Source organism: Phyllobates terribilis, unplaced genomic scaffold (genome assembly GCF_046119375.1).
Source record: "Phyllobates terribilis strain yellow unplaced genomic scaffold, ASM4611937v1 Scaffold_86__1_contigs__length_6382490, whole genome shotgun sequence".
NCBI lineage: Eukaryota > Metazoa > Chordata > Amphibia > Anura > Dendrobatidae > Phyllobates > Phyllobates terribilis.
This window is the reverse complement of record NW_027362846.1, coordinates 3,886,225-3,907,100: the sequence shown is the minus strand read 5'-3', so window position 1 is coordinate 3,907,100 and position 20,876 is coordinate 3,886,225.

Genomic DNA, 20,876 nt, shown 5'->3' with positions numbered 1-20,876 from the left:
GGGGCATTACACTGTGTGGGGGCATCATACATCCTGCATAAGGGGTATAATGGGGGCATTACACATACTGCATAAGGGGCATAATGGGGGCATTACACTGTATGGGGCATCATACATACTGCATAAGGGGCATAATGGGGGCATTACACTGTGGGGACATCATACATACTGCATAAGGGGCATAATGGGGGATTACACTGTGTGTGGGCATCATACATCCTGCATAAGGGGCATAATGGGGGAATTACACTGTGTGGGGGCATCATACATCCTGCATAAGGGGCATAATGGGGGAATTACACTGTGTGGGGGCATCATACATACTGCATAAGGGGCATAATGGGGGCATTACACTGTGTGGGGGCATCATACATCCTGCATAAGGGGCATAATGGGGGAATTACACTGTGTGGGGGCATCATACATACTGCATAAGGGGCATAATGGGGGCATTACACTGTGTGGGGGCATCATACATACTGCATAAGGGGCATTACACTGTGTGGGGGCATCATACATCCTGCATAAGGGGCATAATGGGGGAATTACACTGTGTGGGGGCATCATACATCCTGCATAAGGGGCATAATGGGGGAATTACACTGTGTGGGGGCATCATACATACTGCATAAGGGGCATAATGGGGACATTACACTGTGTGGGGGCATCATACATCTTGCATAAGGGGCATAATGGGGGAATTACACTGTGTGGGGGCATCATACATACTGCATAAGGGGCATAATGGGGGCATTACACTGTGTGGGGGCATCATACATCCTGCATAAGGGGCATAATGGGGGCATTACACTGTGGGGGCATCATACATACTGCATAAGGGGCATAATGGGGGCATTACACTGTGGGGCATCATACATCCTGCATAAGGGGCATAATGGGGGCATTACACTGTGGGGCCAGTAAAGGGGTCCTGTACTATGAGAACAATACGTTTCCTGCCTTCCTGTCTCCATAGTTGGGTCGTATGTATCTATTACAGGAGACAGAACAAAAACCTTATGATTCTTATAAAGGGGCAACACAAGACCCCAAAAGAGTCTCCGTGCTGAAGGGGTTAATGCCCTCTGCGCCCAGTAATGGGGGTCTCCACATACCTCCACCTGCAGAGCCGCCACCACACACCTCCACCTGCAGAGCCGCCACCACATATATGGCTGCTCTGTGCACACAGGACCTGTGATGAGGTCACAGGAGGGGAGGAGTCAGGGGTCACATGATCAGGGGCCTCAGTGGATGCCGGACTCTGCTGTGCTGGTTGTCATGGTGCTGGATGAGCTGAAGTTTATGTGTGGGGTCAGGAGGGGTTTACAGTGTGGATGTAGCAGAGCCGTGTGTGTACGAGGTGTACGGAGCAGAGCCGCGTGTGTACGAGGTGTACGGAGCGGAGCTGCGTGTGTATGGAGCCCTGTGTGTACGCTGTATACAGATGTATACTCCCCAGGTTCGGTCGGAGACACCGCGGCTTTTTGTCAGACACTGGACACTCGGTAAAACTGCGCTCGGACGTCTCTTGTTTCTCGCAGAGATATTGATAACATAAGATGGAGTCATACGAACCCTCCTACAAAACCTGATAACAAAGTCATTACTTCAGGACTGGATGAGAAAGGGATTTATTCTACAAGAAACGCTGGGGCCACAAATGAGAGAATTCGGGCCCCCAGCGTGTTAGTGTTGAGGAGAGCCATAGGCTCAAATACTTCATTAACCTCAAGACATAGGAGATTGAGAGAAAAGACCCAGAAAGTGTATTATTTCACCTTACATAAGCTTGTTTAGATCAAAAGATGGCTGCCATTTCCTGTTTCATCACACCATGCTCTGTTCTGGGAGGAAGCTGCGTTCTATAGGACACATCACATGGATCACGCCCCCTGATGACCTCATAGACCAACCCACCCTGATGACCTCATGGACTACACCACCTGATGACCTCATGGATTACACCCCCTGATGACCTCATGGATTACACCCCTGATGACCTCATGGACCACGCCCCATGGACTAACCAATCAATACATCTGGTTATTTACATTCTGGGGCTAACCGAGCCCATATACAGAGTTTATATAAATCTATGTTGGAGTTGAATAAAGGACACTTGGAGCTGTGCCCTAGCTGATCAAGGAGAGCTTACATCCGACTGTGTGTGTGTCTGATGTTATTCTTTCTTGCATGCACTTGATCATATCCATTAGGCCAGGAGCAGGCAACTAGTGAACATACCAAAGTGTTCACCCTAACATTTTTGGCGCCCAACGTGGGGCCAGCAGAGGAACAAGCCCTACACCCTGAGGATCGGCGAGTGGAACGGCAGGACGCACTGAATACCCCAAGCCAGGAGACTGATCACCTCCATAACCAAACACGGTAAGTCTGCTGATTTTTATAATCTGTAGTCGTTTCCTGTGTTCCTCTGGGTATCTTGTGCAGATTGCCTGACTGTGTCTGGTTTTCGAGTTATCTGTAAGACGGCAGAAGGGTCTCTCCGCTGCTGGCCATTTAACTGTGGAAGAACCGTCACGTGCTCAGTTGCCTGCTGCCTGTTATGTGTCATGTTGAGGGGAGATTGACTGATATTTAAAGGGAGCAAGTGGGTTTTTGAGCAGTGTCTGGAGAAGTAAAGGATATTGTCTGTGGTACAGTTCACGTTTGTCGCCTGTGATATGATTTTCAGTTCTGGTGGAGAAAGTAGGGGTACTTAGCCTGGAGTGAGTGACTCGGAGTGGCCTAGAGTGAGTGACTCGGCCTGGTATCGGCACGGAGCCTGGAGTGAGTGACTCGGCCCGGAGCCTAGTAAATTGAGTTTTTGCACGTAGCCTAGAGTGAGTGACTCGGTACGGGGCCTGGTAATTGGATTAATACGAGGTGTTTAATTTTTTTATACGGAAATCAGACAGGGACCACGTAGCAGGACGGAGACAGAAAGTGTGTGCTGCAGACTCAGTTTTCCTTTAGAATCTCAGGTTTGAGTCATTCTCCCCCGTCTTATTGTTTGTTTTGTGTTTATCTTGGTCTACATAGAGAAAGATGGAGAAATTAATGCAGTTTTGTCATATTGGCACTAAGCCAAATTCAGATGGCAAGTTGGACCCGTGTGCATTAGTCGCGACTCGTGAAGTGAAAAGTCATGTTAAACAATGTAAAAAGCATGTGAAGTTGTGTGGAATGCCAGAAGGGGGGAGGTTACAGCCCCTGGAGTGGAAGACTGTCTTAAATGAGAGAAAAGGTACTCTAGAAGATTATGGATTGTTGTCTACTGCTAGGGCATGGGAAAGAGTCTCTGAAAGTTTGTATAGAGAAAATTGGGTAGAAGAGGAAAGGAAAAAGAAGGACAGAGTTTTGAGTTATGTGTATTACAAAAATGTATTCTGTGAGCGGCCACCACCGTATAATGGTGGTGATGGTGGCACATTGCCATGTGCTGCTTCTGGCGGCAGCCATTTTGTGGATGGCACATGTGCTCCTTCTGGCGGCAGCCATTTTGTGGATGGCACATGTGCTCCTTCTGGCGGCAGCCATTTTGTGGATGGCACATGTGCTCCTTCTGGCGGCAGCCATTTTGTGGATGGAAAATGTGCTCCTTCTGGTGGCAGCCATTTTGTGGATGGCAAAAGTGCTCTTTCTGGCGGTGACCATTTTGTGGATGGCACATGTGCTGCCTCCGGTGGCGGCCATCTTGGAACATTGCCCCAGATTATACAAACTGAGCCATATCATCATGTAACTGACATAGATCTGGCTAAATCGAGTGAGGCACATTCCAGGAATATACACACGACTTTCGGTGGTGAACATACTAGGCCAATGCTACACACCACAAGAAAAGATCATTTTTACCCAGTAATGACCACTAATGGCCAGTACTATACTCCTTCGGGAAGTGAACAGGCTTTACCCATGTTCCCTGTCACAACGGTGTCCAGTGGGCCACCGACCCTTTCACCTAACACTCCCATCATGAGCCCAGCTATTCTCCCACCTGGATCATCCCCAGCACCGACCCTTTCCACTGTCACTTCCACTGGCAACTCAGTCGCACGTCCACACGAGTTAGTTCAAGCAGTGACCTCTCCTCGCAACACTTCCGCTACAACAGCTAGCCTTAGGAAGTGATACTCTTGTAAATTATATCATTGCCCTTACTAAAGAATTGTCAGTAACACATGCACGAGTTTTGTCATTGATTCCAGATCCAGATTTCAGTGATGGTACTCACACTTTCTAACCTGGTGAATACATGCTGGTAAAGAAGTTCACCAGAAAGACATCCCTGGAGTTGAGATTTGAGGGTCCCTATCAAGTGCTCCTGACCACTCCTACTTCAGTCAAACTTGAAGGAAGACCGACGTGGATACACGCTTCCCACTGTAAGAAGTTCATGCCTCCATCAGAACCTTCTACATAATGTTGCATATCCTTTACTTTGTGTGTTGTGCCATTCTATACTCATTTGTAGGAGCACAACAGGTCGCAATCACCCAAGCAAGGGGGGTGATCACGTTCTGCTATAACACCACAACACACGTTGCTGCTTTCAAATTTGATTATTGTGATGTAGTACAGTGTGATACTCAATGGGTTTCCTCACCCTCCGCAATGAGTCAACCGGCACAGCTGAGATCAGTGCAACAATATATATGTGTTACGGGAGATGGATGGGGACAAACTTGTAGTTCATGGAGGGGGGTAGGGTGGAACACTGGTGAAGATTGGGGGTATAGACCAAACACAGCTTTAAATAAACAAGATCCACAGGGTAAATCCCTACTCACTAGGATGACACTTTCTCATACAAAAGTTCTTAAGCCTTGTGATACCATCAGGCAATGTAATCCTTTAGTCCTCAACCTGGAGAACCCTCAACCTAGGGCACCTATCTGCTGGGTACACATGTATATGGTGTGTGTGCCAGTTGTGCCCAGCTGGGTATGTTCAAATTAGCGGACATAAAAGAAATGTCAACGAAAGATAATAATACACACTCAAACTCCATAATGTTCCATATCCAAAAATGTAACAAAATGATAGCCGTTGCAAATCCCACATTTGAAGATATTCTTGCCGTTGAAACGGGGTACACTGAGACCACCTTATGGTTGAAGTGGATGAAATATACAGCTAATCAATATAATAAATCCAATTGCTTTGTCTGTGCAGGAGCGAGACCCCACTTGGGATCTGTCCCTCTAGACCTACCCCCAGATGTGGAAAAATGTTTTCTGAGTCTGTTCACTAACAAATCCCTTGACGGAATGAATTGCAAAAACTGGAAAAAGAAGTACCCCATAGTCACAGAAACACCTAACCCGGGTCAAGGCATTACCATATACCCGGGAAAATACACCTGTTATACCAGTACTGAAGGGAGCACATTTTTGGGTAATTTCACAAAGGGCTATTGCAGCAGATATAGTAATGCAACCAGAGGAGATCTGATCAACCAAACCCAGTCTATTTCTGATGTTTTCTGGATATGTGGAGACATGAAGATCAGAACTCATTTAGAAGGAGAATGGATAGGAGAATGTACACTAGCCAAAGCCATAATGCCCTTCTACATAGCAGCAGAAGGTAGGGAAGCCCTAACTTCAGAAGATCTCCACAGGACAAAAAGGGAAACCATTTTGGAACCCAAAGGCAGTTTCGACCCCCACATTTATACTGATGCTATAGGGGTTCCAAGGGGGGTACCGGATGAATTTAAAGCCAGAGATCAAGTCAAAGCAGGTTTCGAATCATTTATCTTACCCCTAGTGACCAGTGGCGTACCGCCAATGGCGGCAGACCACGCCACTGCTATGGGGCCCGTGGCCGGAGGGGGCCCCAAGCAGCGTGGGAACGAGGAGGATAGGTGAGTAGGAGGTTGCGGCGGCAGAGGAGCGGGTTGCGGCAGTGGAGCAGCGGGGCACACGCTGTAGCCGCTGCTGCAGCTATCACGTGTGCCCGCTGCTAAAGAGACATGAATATTCCCTCTTCTCCACTCCCATGGGCGTGGAGAAGACGGAATATTCATTCTCTTTAGCAGCGGGCACGGAGGAGCGCTGAGCCCCGGCTCCTGCTGTCAGTGGCCGCCGCTAAAGAGAAAGCATATTCACGCTTCTCCACGCCCATAGTCCCGGTGTGGAGAGGAGTGAATGTGCCGGCTGTTATGATCTGCTACAAGCACTAAGGAGAGAAAGGAAATCTGTCCCTACAATAGAACTAAGCTAGATCCCTACGATGTAACGGGGAACCTGATCCTGCGATCAGACCCGCTAAAGTCCTCGGCTAGTCTGTACGAAGACCTATAGAAGCAAGGGAGGGATCCCTACATGAACTAGGGACTGGGATAAAGTTGGACACCTCCTAGCAGAAATTGTAGCAGTAAAAGACAAACACACAACATAGAACATAAAGGTCCGAAGACCAAGCTAAACTGACAGAGAAAGGTAACTAAGCACCAGGCTAACTTAAGAGTAGAAATACAATGAAGTCCAGCAAGGCCAGGAGGGCGAAGCAGGACTAAATAGGCAAAAAAGGTCATGTGACCAGCAAGATAGAAGAAACCTAACAGGAGAGTTCTAACAGTACCCCCTCTTCTAAGAGGATCCTCCGGATCCCCTAGGCCCAGGCTTATCAGGAAACCTCTTGTGAAACGCTCTGACAAGTCTGGAAGCAGAAACATCATCCGCCCTCACCCATGAGTTATCCTCGGGTCCGAAACCCTTCCAAGCGGCGAGATACTGCAAACTCCCTCTATAACGTCTAGAATTTAGGATGTGGGAAATTTCGTATTCCTCGTCCTCCACCACCGGAGGAACAGTGGCAGAGGCGTCTCCATCCGACAAAAAAGCTCTTTTCAACAGAGAAACATGAAACACCGGATTAATCTTCCAGGAGGTAGGAACCTCCAACCTAACAGCAGATTGGTTAACTACTAAAGGGCCCTACAAACTTGGGACCCAATTTTTTAGAAGGAATCCTCAACCGCAGATTCTTAGAGGACAACCAAACCATGTCACCAATAGCAAACAAAACCTCTTGCCGTTTCCTATCAAAGTACCTCTTAGATTTTTTGTTAGCCTCCGGAAGATTACCACGCACATCCGTCCAAACTCTCTCCAAATCACCGGAAAAACTCTCCTCCTCAGGCACAGCCGATACCAATTTGGAGAATGACCCAAAAGACGGATGTCTCCCAGAACAACAAAAAAAAGGCGAACAACCAGCAGAAGAGGATGTATGGTTGTTAAGAGCAAACTCAGCAAGTGGCAGAAACTCAGACCACCCCTCCTGATTGTCTGCCACAAAACAACGCAAGAACTGCTCAACATCCTGATTCTTCCTTTCTGTCTGGCCATTAGACTCAGGATGATATCCGGATGAAAACGACAAATGAACTCCCAACCTGTCACAAAAAGCACGTCAAAAACGAGCCACGAACTGAGGTCCCCTATCCGAAACAATGTCAGTAAGAACGCCATATAGTCTGACAATTTCCTTGACAAAGGCCTTAGCGAGTGTCTTAGCGCAGGGCAGTTTGATGAAAGGAACCAAGTGACACATCTTGCTAAAACGGTCCACGACCACCCAGATGACTGTGAAACCCTCAGAGGAGGGAAGGTCAGTAATAAAGTCCATAGCCAGATGTGTCCAAGGTGCACTAGGAACCTCCAGAGGGCAAAGCAACCCCGCTGCAGGAGTATGAGAAGACTTAGATCTAGCACACACCGTACATTGACGCACCCACTTAATGACTTCCTTCTGCCATCCATGCCACCAAAAACTGCAACCCACAAGTCTCTTGGTCTCAGAAATTCCTGGATGACCTGCCAACCGAGACTCATGACACTCAACAAACAAATCTCTCCTAAAGGTCCTAGGCACAAACAACCTCCCATGGGGAGTGTTAGATGGGGCATTCTCCTGTGCTTTAAGAATCTCATCTTCCAAAACGGAGTCCAATGCAGCAATCACAACACCTTCTTGTAAAATGCTCCCTTCCTCCTCAGCACCGACCATGGGAGAAAAGCTGCGAGACAAAGCATCAGCTTTAACATTCTTGGTACCCGGGATGTAAGTAACGGAAAAATTAAACCGCGAGAAAAAAAGTGCCCACCTAGCCTGACGGGCATTCAAGCGCTTGGCAGCATCAAGATAGATCAGATTTTTATGATCAGTGAAAACCTGAATGGGAAATTCAGCACCTTCCAAGAGATGACGCCAGTGTTCAAATGCGAGTTTAATAGCCAGCAATTCCCGATTACCAATATCGTAATTAAGTTCAGTCTCAGAAAATTTTTTGTAAAAAAAGCACAGGGATGTACTCCATCCTTGTTTTTCTGAGACAACACCGCACCGACCCCCACCGAAGAAGCATCAACCTCAACCAAAAACGGCTTAGTCACATCAGGCTGCATAAGGATGGGAGCAGAGCTGAACCTCTCCTTTAGAAACACAAAAGCTTCAATGGCCTCAGTAGTCCACTGAACCGCATTAGCACCTTTCCTGGTGAGATCGGTCAGTGGTTTGACAATAATAGAAAATTTTTTTATGAATTTTCTGTAATAATTGGCGAAACCCAAAAACCTCTGTATCGATTTCAAACCAATAGGCCTAGGCCATTCCTGAACCGCCTGAACCTTCACAGGGTCCATCTCAAAGCCCTCGCTGGAGATAATGTAGCCCAAAAACTAATTCTCTGTACAGTGAACTCACATTTCTCTAGCTTAGCAAAAAGCGAATTGTCAATTAATAACTATAATACCTCACGTACGCTCCGCCAATGAGACTCCAGATCCGGTGAATAAATCAAAATGTCATCCAAATACACAACCACATTTTTGCCGATCAAAGGTCTAAGGATATCATTAATAAGATTCTGAAAAAATGCAGGATCATTGGTAAGACCAAAAGGCATAACCAGATTCTCAAAATGACCCACAGGAGTGTTAAAAGCAGTCTTCCATTCATCACCCTCCTTCATGCGCAACAAATTGTATGCCCCCCGGAGATCAATTTTAGAGAACCACTTGGCCCCCACTAACTGGTTAAACAAATCAGGAATCAATGGCAGTGGGTAAGGATTGCGTACAGTAATTTTATTAATCTCACGAAAATCCAGACAAGGACGTAAACCGCCATCCTTTTTTTTAACAAAAAAAAATCCAACAGCCACAGGAGACTTGGAAGGCCTAATGTGACCGGCGGCCAAGCTTGTCTGTATGTATTCCTCCAAAACCTTTCTCTCAGGAATAGTAAGATTAAATAAACGCCTTTTAGGAAGAGTCGCTCCAGGGACAAATTCAATGGTACAATCATAGTCTCTATGGGGAGGCAAAATTTATGACTCCTCCTCAGAAAAAACTCTCCAAAAATCCTGAATAGGTACAGGTAATTCCCCTTTATCCACCGCAGCAATACGTCCGTTACAACACTTGTCATAACACTTAGGGCTCCAGGACTTAATTTCATTGGTAGACCAATCCAGTACAGGATTTGCAATTTTAACCAGGGTAACCCCAAAATTACTGGAGAAGGCAAATTATTTAATACCACCAAATCCAAATTTTCTTGGTGAATACCATTAATAGTGAGGGGAAATTCACAGACCTTGTGAGTAACACTCTTCAAGGGGGAGCCATCGACAGAAACCACAGCAATAGGGGATGATAAAGGTTTGGGTTTTAATTTAAGTTTTTCCAAGAATCCCCCATCAATCACATTCAGAGTAGAACCACAATCCACAAATATCCGAAATTCAATTAATTCTTCCTGAGCAGCAGTAGTAGCAGAAAGAAATACCCCCTTAGAATTTAAACAGGCAATACGGGCATAACTGACCTTTTTTTTTTTTTTGTTCATACGCAGCACACAGTTCCTAATAAAATGGTCAGATTTTCCGCAATAAAAGCACAAACCTTCAGAAGATCTGCGGTCTTTTTCCTGAGAGCGGGGTGCCATCGCCCCAATCTCCATCGGCTCTCCAGTGTCAGTACAGACCCTCTCAAGACTCGGAGCTGACATAGCAGAGGATTTACTCTCATTAACCCTTGCACGCAGTCTCCTGTCCACCCGTATAGCTAATTGCATTGCCTCCTGCAAGTTTCCAGGTGTGGGATAAGCAATCAGCAAATCCTTAACCCTTTCACCTAGCCCCGCAAGAAACAAACTTTTCAAAGCAGAATCGTTCCACCCCACCTGGGTAGACCACCGACGGAAGTGAGAACAATATTTTTCCACATTACCTGATCCCTGCCTCAAACGTCTCAATTCAGTTTCAGCTGATGAGACACGATCAGGATCATCATACAACAAACCCAAAGCAGAAAAAAAACTATCCACTGATCTAAAGCATGGATCACTAGGTTAGAGAGAAAAGGCCCATCCCTGAGGTTCTTTGCGCAAAAGTGACATTATGAACCCTATGCGCTGTGATTCATCACCAGAGAATCTGGGTCTCAAACGAAAATACAACAAACAAGCATTTTTAAAGGAAAAAAATTCTTCTTGATCACCAAAAAATAAATCAGGCAAACGTACCTTTGGCTCCACAAAATGTGCTCCAGAACAGCTACTCACGTGTTGTTGGAGCTCGGCCACCTCCAGAGAGAGTCCCTGCAGGCGTTGAGCCAAATCCTGAACCGACACCATGATGGAAACTGGAAGTCTTTCCTTAGAGATATTTTTGGGCTGGACTTACTGTTATGATCTGCTACAAGCACTAAGGAAAGAAAGGAAATCTGTCCCTACAATAGAACTAAGCTAGATCCCTACGATGTAACGGGGAACCTGATCCTGCAATCAGACCCGCTAAAGTCCTCGGCTAGTCTGTACGAAGACCTATAGAAGCAAGGGAGGGATCCCTACATGAACTAGGGACTGGGATAAAATTGGACACCTCCTAGCAGAAATTGTAGCAGTAAAAGACAAACACACAACATAGAACATAAAGGTCCGAAGACCAAGCTAAACTGACAGAGAAAGGTAACTAAGCACCAGGCTAACTTAAGAGTAGAAATACAATGAAGTCCAGCAAGGCCAGGAGGGCGGAGCAGGACTAAATAGGCAAAAAAGGTCATGTGACCAGCAAGATAGAAGAAACCTAACAGGAGAGTTCTAACACCGGCAGCAGCTGCAGCAGCTCACCTTGGCTTCTGAGAGCGTGCGCAGCTCAGATGCCGACATGAGCTGCTGCTGACAGGACTCAGTGCTGGAGTAGAGGTGAGGAAGGAAGGTGAGTATAAGTGTTTATTGTTTTATGTGTGCAGTGATTGGGGGTATGAGGAAGCCACACATACCAGGATACTTGGATTGAGGAGGACACACATACCAGGAATGGGGGATTGAGGAGGCCACACATACCAGGAATGGGGGATTGAGGAGGCCACACATACCAGGAATGGAGGATTGAGGAGGCCACACTTACCAGGATTTGGGGATTGAGGAGGCCACACATACCAGGGATTAGGGGATTGAGGAGGCCACACATACCAGGGATTAGGGAATTGAGGAGGCCACACATACCAGGATACTTGGATCGAGGAGGCCACACATACCAGGAATGGGGGATTGAGAAGGCCACACATACCAGGAATGGGGGATTGAGGAGGCCACACATACCAGGATTTGGGGATTGAGGAGGCCACACATACCAGGATTTGGGGATTGAGGAGGCCACACATACTAGGATTTGGGGATTGAGGAGGCCACACATACCAGGATTGGGGGTTGAGGAGGCCACACATACCAGGAATGGGGGATTGAGGAGGCCACACATACCAGGATTGGGGGGGTTGAGGAGGCCACACATACCAGGATTTGGGGATTGAGGAGGCCACACATACCAGGATTTGGGGATTGAAAAGGCCACACATACCAGGATTGGGGGGTTGAGGAGGCCACACATACCAGGATTTGGGGATTGAGGAGGCCACACATACTAGGATTGGGGGGTTGAGTAGGCCACACATACCAGGATTGAGGGGTTGAGGAGGCCACACATACCAGAATTGGGGGATTGAGGAGGCCACACATACCAGGGATTGTGGGATTGAGGGGGCCACACATACCAGGGATTGTGGGATTGAGGGGGCCACACATACCAGGGATTGTGGGATTGAGGGGGCCACACATACCAGGGATTGTGGGATTGAGGGGGCCACACATACCAGGGATTGTGGGATTGAGGGGGCCACACATACCAGGGATTGAGGGGGCCACACATACCAGGGATTGTGGGATTGAGGGGGCCGCACATAGGAGGATGGGTAAATTTACCAGTAGCTGCTGCATTTCCCACCCTAGGCTTATACTCAAGTCAATAGGTTTTCCCATTTTTATGTGGTAAAATTAGGGGCCTCGGCTTATATTCGGGTCGGCTTATTTAAAATATACGGTATTTTAAAATCAGTGAGTACGTGGTGCCCATAATACTGCAGGACTGTGACGTGCATTATACTATATGGGGGCTGCATTTTACCCTATGGGGTGTGTAATATACTGTATGGAGGACTATGGGGAGTGCATTATATTCTATGGAGGACCATGGGAAGTTCATTATACTATATGGAGGATTATGGGGGGCGCATTATACTATATGGAGGTTTATGGGGGGAGCATTATACTATATGGAGGATTATGGGGGAGCATTATACTATATGGAAGATTATTGGTGGTGCATTATACTATATGGAAGGCTATGTGGGGCCATTATAATATTTTGAGGGCTATGTGGGGGGCCATTATACTGTATGAAAGCAATTATACAATGTGAATGTTTGTGTGGGGTCATTATACTGTTTGGAGGACTGTGTGGGGGCCATTATACTGTTTGGAGGGCTGTGTGGGGCCATGAGAGTGTATGGAGGGCTCTGTGGGGTTCACAGTTGGGGGATTATACTGTGTTAGGGTCACCATACTTTGCCGTGGGAGTTGAAGTGGGGTACAATAGGGTCATTATACTGTGCATATGGAGGAATGCACCATAGGGGTATAATACTGTTTGGGGGGCACTTTTGTTGGCATCATACTTTATGGGGGCAATGAAGGAGGAATCTACGACTTCAGAAGGAGGTAAATTACTATGTAAAGGCTGGAAAGTTATGAGATCTGCTCTTCTGTGACACAGACAAATATTTATTTTTTTGGAGGGGGGGGCCCAATTAGAGCTTCTGCTATGGGGCACCATGACTTCTATGTACACCCCTGCTAGTGACCATAAATAAAAGTGTAGACTGGATCAATTACATCTATTATAATCAACAGAGATTTGTAAATTACACTAGAGAAGCTCTTCAAGGTTTAGCAGACCAACTAGGCCCTACATCGATAATGGCGTTTCAAAACAGAATGGCCCTTGACATGATATTAGCAGAAAAAGGAGGTGTTTGCAAAATGATGAAATCTGCATGTTGTACCTATATTCCAGATAATACAGGTCCCACCGGGAAGGTTACAGTAGCCATAAAAAAAGCTGAATTCTCTACAAAAAGAATTAAAAAGGAATTCAGGTGTAGAAGATACTTGGGACCAATATTTTTCGTGGATGAATGGATGGCAGAGGTGGCTAGCTCAGATAGACGTTGTTATCCTTGTCGTCTAAATTATTGCAGCTATTATTGTTTGTGTTCTTCCTTGTGTAAGGAAGATGATCGAGAAAGGAGTAGAAACATCAGTGCCCACTTTCCTAGCTCAAGAGGTTAGTTATTCTGCAGATATAGAAAAGCTAGGCCCCCTTCAGTCTTTTACAGCCCCCAACTAGGCAGTCAGAGTAGGTGTATGCGAGTTTGTGTTTATTGTGTTAATTTCCTTTGGATATACAGTACAGACCAAAAGTTTGGACACACCTTCTCATTTAAAGATTTTTCTGTATTTTCATGACTATGAAAATTGTACATTCACACTGAAGGCAGCAAAACTATGAATTAACACATGTGGAATTATATACTTAACAAAAAAGTGTGAAACAACTGAAAATATGTCTTATATTCTAGGTTCTTCAAAGTAGCCACCTTTTGCTTTGATGACTGCTTTGCACACTCTTGGCATTCTCTTGATGAGCTTCAAGAGGTAGTCACCGGAAATGGTCTTCCAACAATCTTGAAGGAGTTCCCAGAGATGCTTAGCACTTGTTGGCCCCTTAGCCTTCACTCTGCGGTCCAGCTCACCCCAAACCATCTCGATTGGGTTCAGGTCTGGTGACTGTGGAGGCCAGGTCATCTCGCCCTGATGACCTCATGGACTATGCCCCCTGATGAACTCATGTATCACGCCCCTTGATGACCTCATGGACCACGCCCCATGGACTAACCTATCAATACATCTGGTTACTCACATTCTGGGGCTAACCGAGCCCATATACAGAGTTTATATAAATCTATGTTGGAGTTGAATAAAGGACACTTGGAGCTGTGCCCTAGCTGATCAAGGAGAGCTTACATCCGACATTGTGTGTGTCTGATGTTATTCTTTCTTGCATGCACTTGATCATATCCATTAGGCCAGGAGCAGGCAACTAGTGAACATACCAAACTGTTCACCCTAACATTAGAACCAGACGGGGTCTTTGTCCCTGGAGCTTCTCTGCTTGGTATAATGAGACTCTGATCTTGTTCTTATAAAGAGGGTTGGAGTAAAATAGAAGCTGCCTGAATATGAGGACCTTGTCTGATCTCTGTGTCCTTGTGTACAGAGCTATGGAGATGGCGCTATTCTCTGTATAATAGATGTGATGTCGCTGGAGCCCTAACATTCCTGCACAGGGGTCTCTGTAGAGATAATCTTACCCCAGCATTATGGATTGGGAGAAGGGAAAAAGGGATTGGGGACATTTTACTGTAATTTCCATAAAAAAAATAATAAGAAAATTAACTAAAGTACACCGTACACCTCGCACACACGCGGCTCTTCTCCGTACACCTCGCACACACGCGGCTCTTCTCCGTACACCTCGCACACACGCGGCTCTTCTCCGTACGCCTCGTACACACACGGCTCTGCTCCGTACGCCTCGTACACACGCGGCTCTGCTCCGTACGCCTCGTACACACGCGGCTCTGCTCCGTACGCCTCGTACACACGCGGCTCTGCTCCGTACGCCTCGTACACACGCGGCTCCGTTACGTACACCTCGCACACACGCGGCTCCACTACGTACACTTTGTACACGTGGCTCAGCTCCATACACCTCGTACACGCGCGGCTCCGCTCCGTACACCTCGTACACACCCGGCTCCGCTCCGTACACCTCGCACACACGCGGCTCCACTACGTACACTTTGTACACGTGGCTCAGCTCCATACACCTCGTACACGCGCGGCTCCGCTCCGTACACCTCGTACACACGCGGCTCCGCTCCGTACACCTCGTACACACGCGGCTCTGCTCCGTACACCTCGTACACACGCGGCTCCGCCCCGTACACCTCGTACACGCGCGGCTCCGCTCCGTACACCTCGTACACACGCGGCTCCGCTCCGTACACCTCGTACACACACGGCTCTGCTCCGTACACCTCGTACACACGCGGCTCGGCTCCGTACACCTCGTACACACGCGGCTCTGCTCCGTACACCTCGTACACACGCAGCTCTGCTACATCCACACTGTAAACCCCTCCTGACCCCACACATAAACTTCAGCTCATCCAGCACCATGACAACCAGCACAGCAGAGTCCTGCATCCACTGAGGCCCCTGATCATGTGACCCCTGACTCCTCCCCTCCTGTGACCTCATCACAGCTCCTGTGTGCACAGAGCAGCCATATATGTGGTGGCGGCTCTGCAGGTGGAGGTATGTGGAGACCCCATTACTGGGGCAGGGGGCATTAACCCCTTCAGCACGGAGACTCTTTTGGGGGTCTTGTGTTGCCCCTTTATAAGAATCATAAGGTTTTTGTTCTGTTTCCTGTAATAGATACATACGACCCAACTATGGAGACAGGAAGGGAGGAAACGTATTGTTCTCATAGTACAGGACCCCTTTACTGCCCCACAGTGTAATGCCCCCATTATGCCCCTTATGCAGGATGTATGATGCCCCCACACAGTGTAATGCCCCCATTATGCCCCTTATGCAGGATGTATGATGCCCCCCCACAGTGTAATGCCCCCATTATGCTCCTTATGCAGTATGTATGATGTCACCACACAGTGTAATGCCCCCATTATGCCCCTTATGCAGGATGTATGATGCCCCCACAGTGTAATGCCCCCATTATACCCCTTATGCAGTATGTATGATGCCCCCACACAGTGTAATGCCCCCATTATGCCCCTTATGCAGGATGTATGATGCCCCCACACAGTGTAATGCCCCCATTATGCCCCTTATGCAGTATATATGAAACCCCACACTGTGTAATGCCCCCATTATGCCCCTTATGCAGTATGTATGATGCCCCCACACAGTGTAATGCCCCCATTATGCCCCTTATGCAGTATATATGATACCCCACACAGTGTAATGCCCCCATTATGCCCCTTATGCAGTATGTATGATGCCCCCACACAGTGTAATGCCCCCATGATGCCTCCACACAGTGTAATGCCCCCATTATGCCCCTTATGTAGGATGTATGATGCCCCCCACAGTGTAATGCCCCCATTATGCCCCTTATGCAGTATGTATGATGCCCCCACACAGTGTAATGCCCCCATTATGCCCCTTATGCAGTATGTATGATGCCCCCACACAGTGTATTGCCCCATTATACCCCTTATGCAGTATATATGATGCCCCCACACAGTGTAATGCCCCCATTATGCCACTTATACAGTATGATGCCCCCACACAGGGTAATGCCCCGTTATACCCCTTATGCAGTATATATGATGCCCCCACAGTACCGCCTGAGGTCCTGCAGTTGGAATAAGTCCTGAGGTTTTACAGTTGCAATAAACCCTCTGGAAAATGTTTTTCCTTTTGCCTGCTCCCCTACATGTATACCCTTGAGCATGTATACATGCATGTAGGGGAGCAGGCATTGCTAGATATCGAGGCTTTGTACAGTAATATACCACATGAGGATGGTATCAGAGGAGTAAGACATTTCTTGAAATCGAGATCAGTAGAGTGTAGCAGACATAATGACTTCATGGAGGATCTTCTAAAATTCACTCTTACTCAAAACTTCTTTCTTTTTGACAGGAAGTACTTCCCCCAGCTCAGGGGTACTGCGATGGGGAGACCCTGTGCCCCCTCATATGCTAATCTATTCCTTGGCTGGTGGGAGGAATCCACAATATTCAGAGATGATCATAAGTGGCGTCCACATATTGGGGTATGGTATAGATATATAGACAACATTTTTATCATCTGGTCAGGGACGAGTGAACAATTTTTTTAATTTGTCAGGGAACTCAACATCAATAGAGTGGGTCTGAGATTTACAGCGGAGTTTAGTTATAACCAGTTGCCTTTCCTGGATGTAACAATCAAGAAAGAACTGGATGGGACCCTAGGGACACTCATCTACTATAAACATTCAAGCACTAATAAACTTTTGAAGTGGGATAGCCACCACCCCATCCCCCTAAAAAAGGAATACCCAAAGGCCAATTTTTACGGTTGAGAAGGAACTGAACTAATGTCACAGATTTTAATATACAGGCAATAGACATGAACACCAGATTCGGGGAAGAAGAGTACCTACAGTACATTTTGTATTCCACACAATCAATTTCAGAAAAACGGGAAAGTCAGACACTCCTCCATACCTAACCAAGAGATCAAGAAAAAGATGGGATAACACGAGTAATAGGAATTTATGACAATCAGAGTGACCGTATCTTTAATATCCTCAGAAAACACTGGGGTATGCTTGGAGCTGACCCAGATCTGAGGGTGCTGTGGGATCGTCTTCCACAATAAGTTTCAGAAAGTTTCGGTCAATTAGGGACCGTTTAGTGCATAGAGTCTATAAAAAAAACTCAAGGGGACTTGGCTAGATAGAAGAGTCTGTGGTTTCTTTAGATGTGGAGAAAGTTGTACATGTAATTGGATGAGACCATGTAAATCTTTCTCAAGTTCCTCCACGGACTTTTATTTATGGCCACATGCACCTGCCCCCTAGATTATATGGGCAAGACGAAGGGAGCGAGGGGGAGCATTTGGGCAATATATACCATGACCGTGACACCCCATTAGCGAGACACATGAACAGTGTACATTGAGGTGAAATTGGAGACATTATGTCTCCTTATTCAGAGACATTATTCACCCTGACCAGGCGGGCTTTATGCCCAAAAGAGAAGCAAAGAACAACACCACCAAGGCCTTGAATCTTATTAATAGGGCCAAATTGGATGGCACCTCTTTGATGCTCTTATCCACAGATGCCGAAAAGGCCTTTGACCGGGTCAACTGGGTGTTCATGTAGGAGGTGTTGAAATCTATCGGGTTGCAGATCTCCCTTCAGCCTCCTAATCTTTATCCTGACTTCCTTTGGTGTATCTGGTCTAACCCAGATATTATGGGTCTAAAGATTCAAAATATCTCTTACAAAATTGCAGCCTATGCAGATGACCTGTGATTCTTCATAACTAACCTGATTGTATCTCTCTCTAGCTTGATGTTGGAATTTAAAAAATATGCATTTTTGTCTAATTTTAAGATCAACTTAACTAAGTCAGAGGCTTTTGAATATAAATCTCCCTTTGAAATTAGTTTCCTCATTACAGAATTCAATCAAATTTCGTTGGTCATCTCAGTCCCTGAAGTATTTCGGCATTCTCCTCTCTGCTGATATGAATTCCATCTTCAAACTTAATTTCTTACCATTGCTCCAGAACACTAAAGTTAATTGTTCAAAATGGTCTAAACTTTACTTTACTTTGTTTGGCAGAAATTCCAAAATGAATATCCTCCCTCTCATATTATATCTCTTTCAAACTCTTCTCATTAAAATCCCTAGCTCCTTTTTTAAATCTATCGTGTCCTTGCAAATAGGTTCCACATGGACTAACAAACCCGCTAGACTCCAGCGATCCCTTCTATGTAGACCAAAAAGTCGGGGAGGCTTGGGCCTTCCGGATGTAAAAACATACTATTTATCTGGTCATATGTCTAGAGTTATAGATTGGTGTAGGCATGCCTCGGCGAAGCCATGGGTACAAATAGAACAAAGCTTTTCAGAGGCCACTCTAGCTGCTCTCCCCTGGGTACCCTTCTTTTCCCAATCTTCACTGAAATCTCATCCCACAATTAGTGCTACACTCTGCTGCTCCAGACCAGAGATACGCAAACTTCTCCTTCCCATTCCATCTCCTTTATCGCCTACTATCGGCTCTCCGGACTTCTCCACTGGTTTGTCAGATCCTGTTTTTAGACTTTGGATTTCTCAGGAAAGGTTTAGGGCTTTCCAGATTGGCGTAGATAATGATTGGCCTTCTTTAGAGGCACTTCAAGCGATTACTGATCCCTTAGCACTGGGCACATGGCGTTCTCTCCAACTGCGTCACTTTGTTCGCTCCCTTCCAAATTACATTCAATATACACGAACCCCTTCCGCGTTTGAAAATCTTTGCATGGGTAAGGGGGTGATTCATAATGCACTTTCCTCCGTACACTCAATGCTAACTAACGCAATGGATCAGCCTCCTCCCAGATTTTTAACACAATGGGAAGAGGACTTGGGTATCACTCTCTCCATGGAACAAAGGGAAAAGGTGCTGTCCTTAACGCATAAATCTTCCATAAGTTCTCTGCTTCAGGAAGCGAATTTCAAACTCCTTTGGAGGTGGTACAGGGTCCCGGATAAGTTGAACAAAATGTTCCCCTCTATTGACCCTAAGTGTTGGAGATGTGGATCAGGCGAGAGAGATTTCCTTCATATCTTTTGGTCCTGTCCGGTTTTACAACCGTTCTGGACTAAAGTGAAAAGCATTATAAGGTCAATTACAGGCATTTCATCTGAAATGGGTCCTGGACTATTCATTCTACAGCTTGGTGAGACTTCTGTTTCCTCCTACAAACGTTCCCTATTGAGATTTTTGGTGAAGGCTGCCAGAGCTTGTATTCCGTTGTTATGGAAGAAAGTTAATCCACCTAGCCCGTCCCTCTGGATTTCTCAGGTCAATGATTTAATGTACATTGAGGATTTGACTGCTTCTCTCTACAATAGATATGAGGTCTTCTACAAAACGTGGTTCTATTGGATGGAATTTAAGCAATCTAATGAATATGGAAGCCTTGTGCAGCTCAACTCTCAGCCTTGATTGCCATTGGGGGATTTTGGTTCAAACGGTTGTCTAGACTGGGGTGGGATTTTTTCCTCTTTTTTTTTTTTCTTCTCCCCACTCCCCTTACCATTTCCCCTCCCCCCGTTTACTTTTCTCTTTAAGTCCTTTCCTTTTTTACCTGAAGTTCTTCTTTTCTTTCTGCTCTTCTTCTCCTTCCTGTCTTAATATGAAAAATTTGGACAAAACTAAAGTCACAATGTGGATTCTTGATTACTTTACAGATGTTTATTATATTATATATATATATGTATTATTTTTTTTTTACTGTTCTATGATACTTTTGTATTCTCCTGCATTACTCTGCCAAAAATATGTTTAGTGTATGGCTTTATCTATATACTTGCTATGTTTTATGTTTCGTTCCTAAATAAAGAAATTTGAAAAAAAAAGATCAACAAGTCATGGATGTCCAAGGACTTTTGCACCCCAATTGCAGACTGTACAGAGTAGGCGATGTTGTCTTTTTGAGTGTGCTGCATTGATCTCTTGAAATTGCAGTCTGTGATATAGCTTCTGTGCCTGCTCTTGCTGCTGCTGCAAGTTTTAGGCCCTAATTTTGGGAAATGTGGAGAATTCTGATTGTGTTTCTATCCATTGGGTTTGCTGTAGTGGGACAGGTTTGGGTCTGCG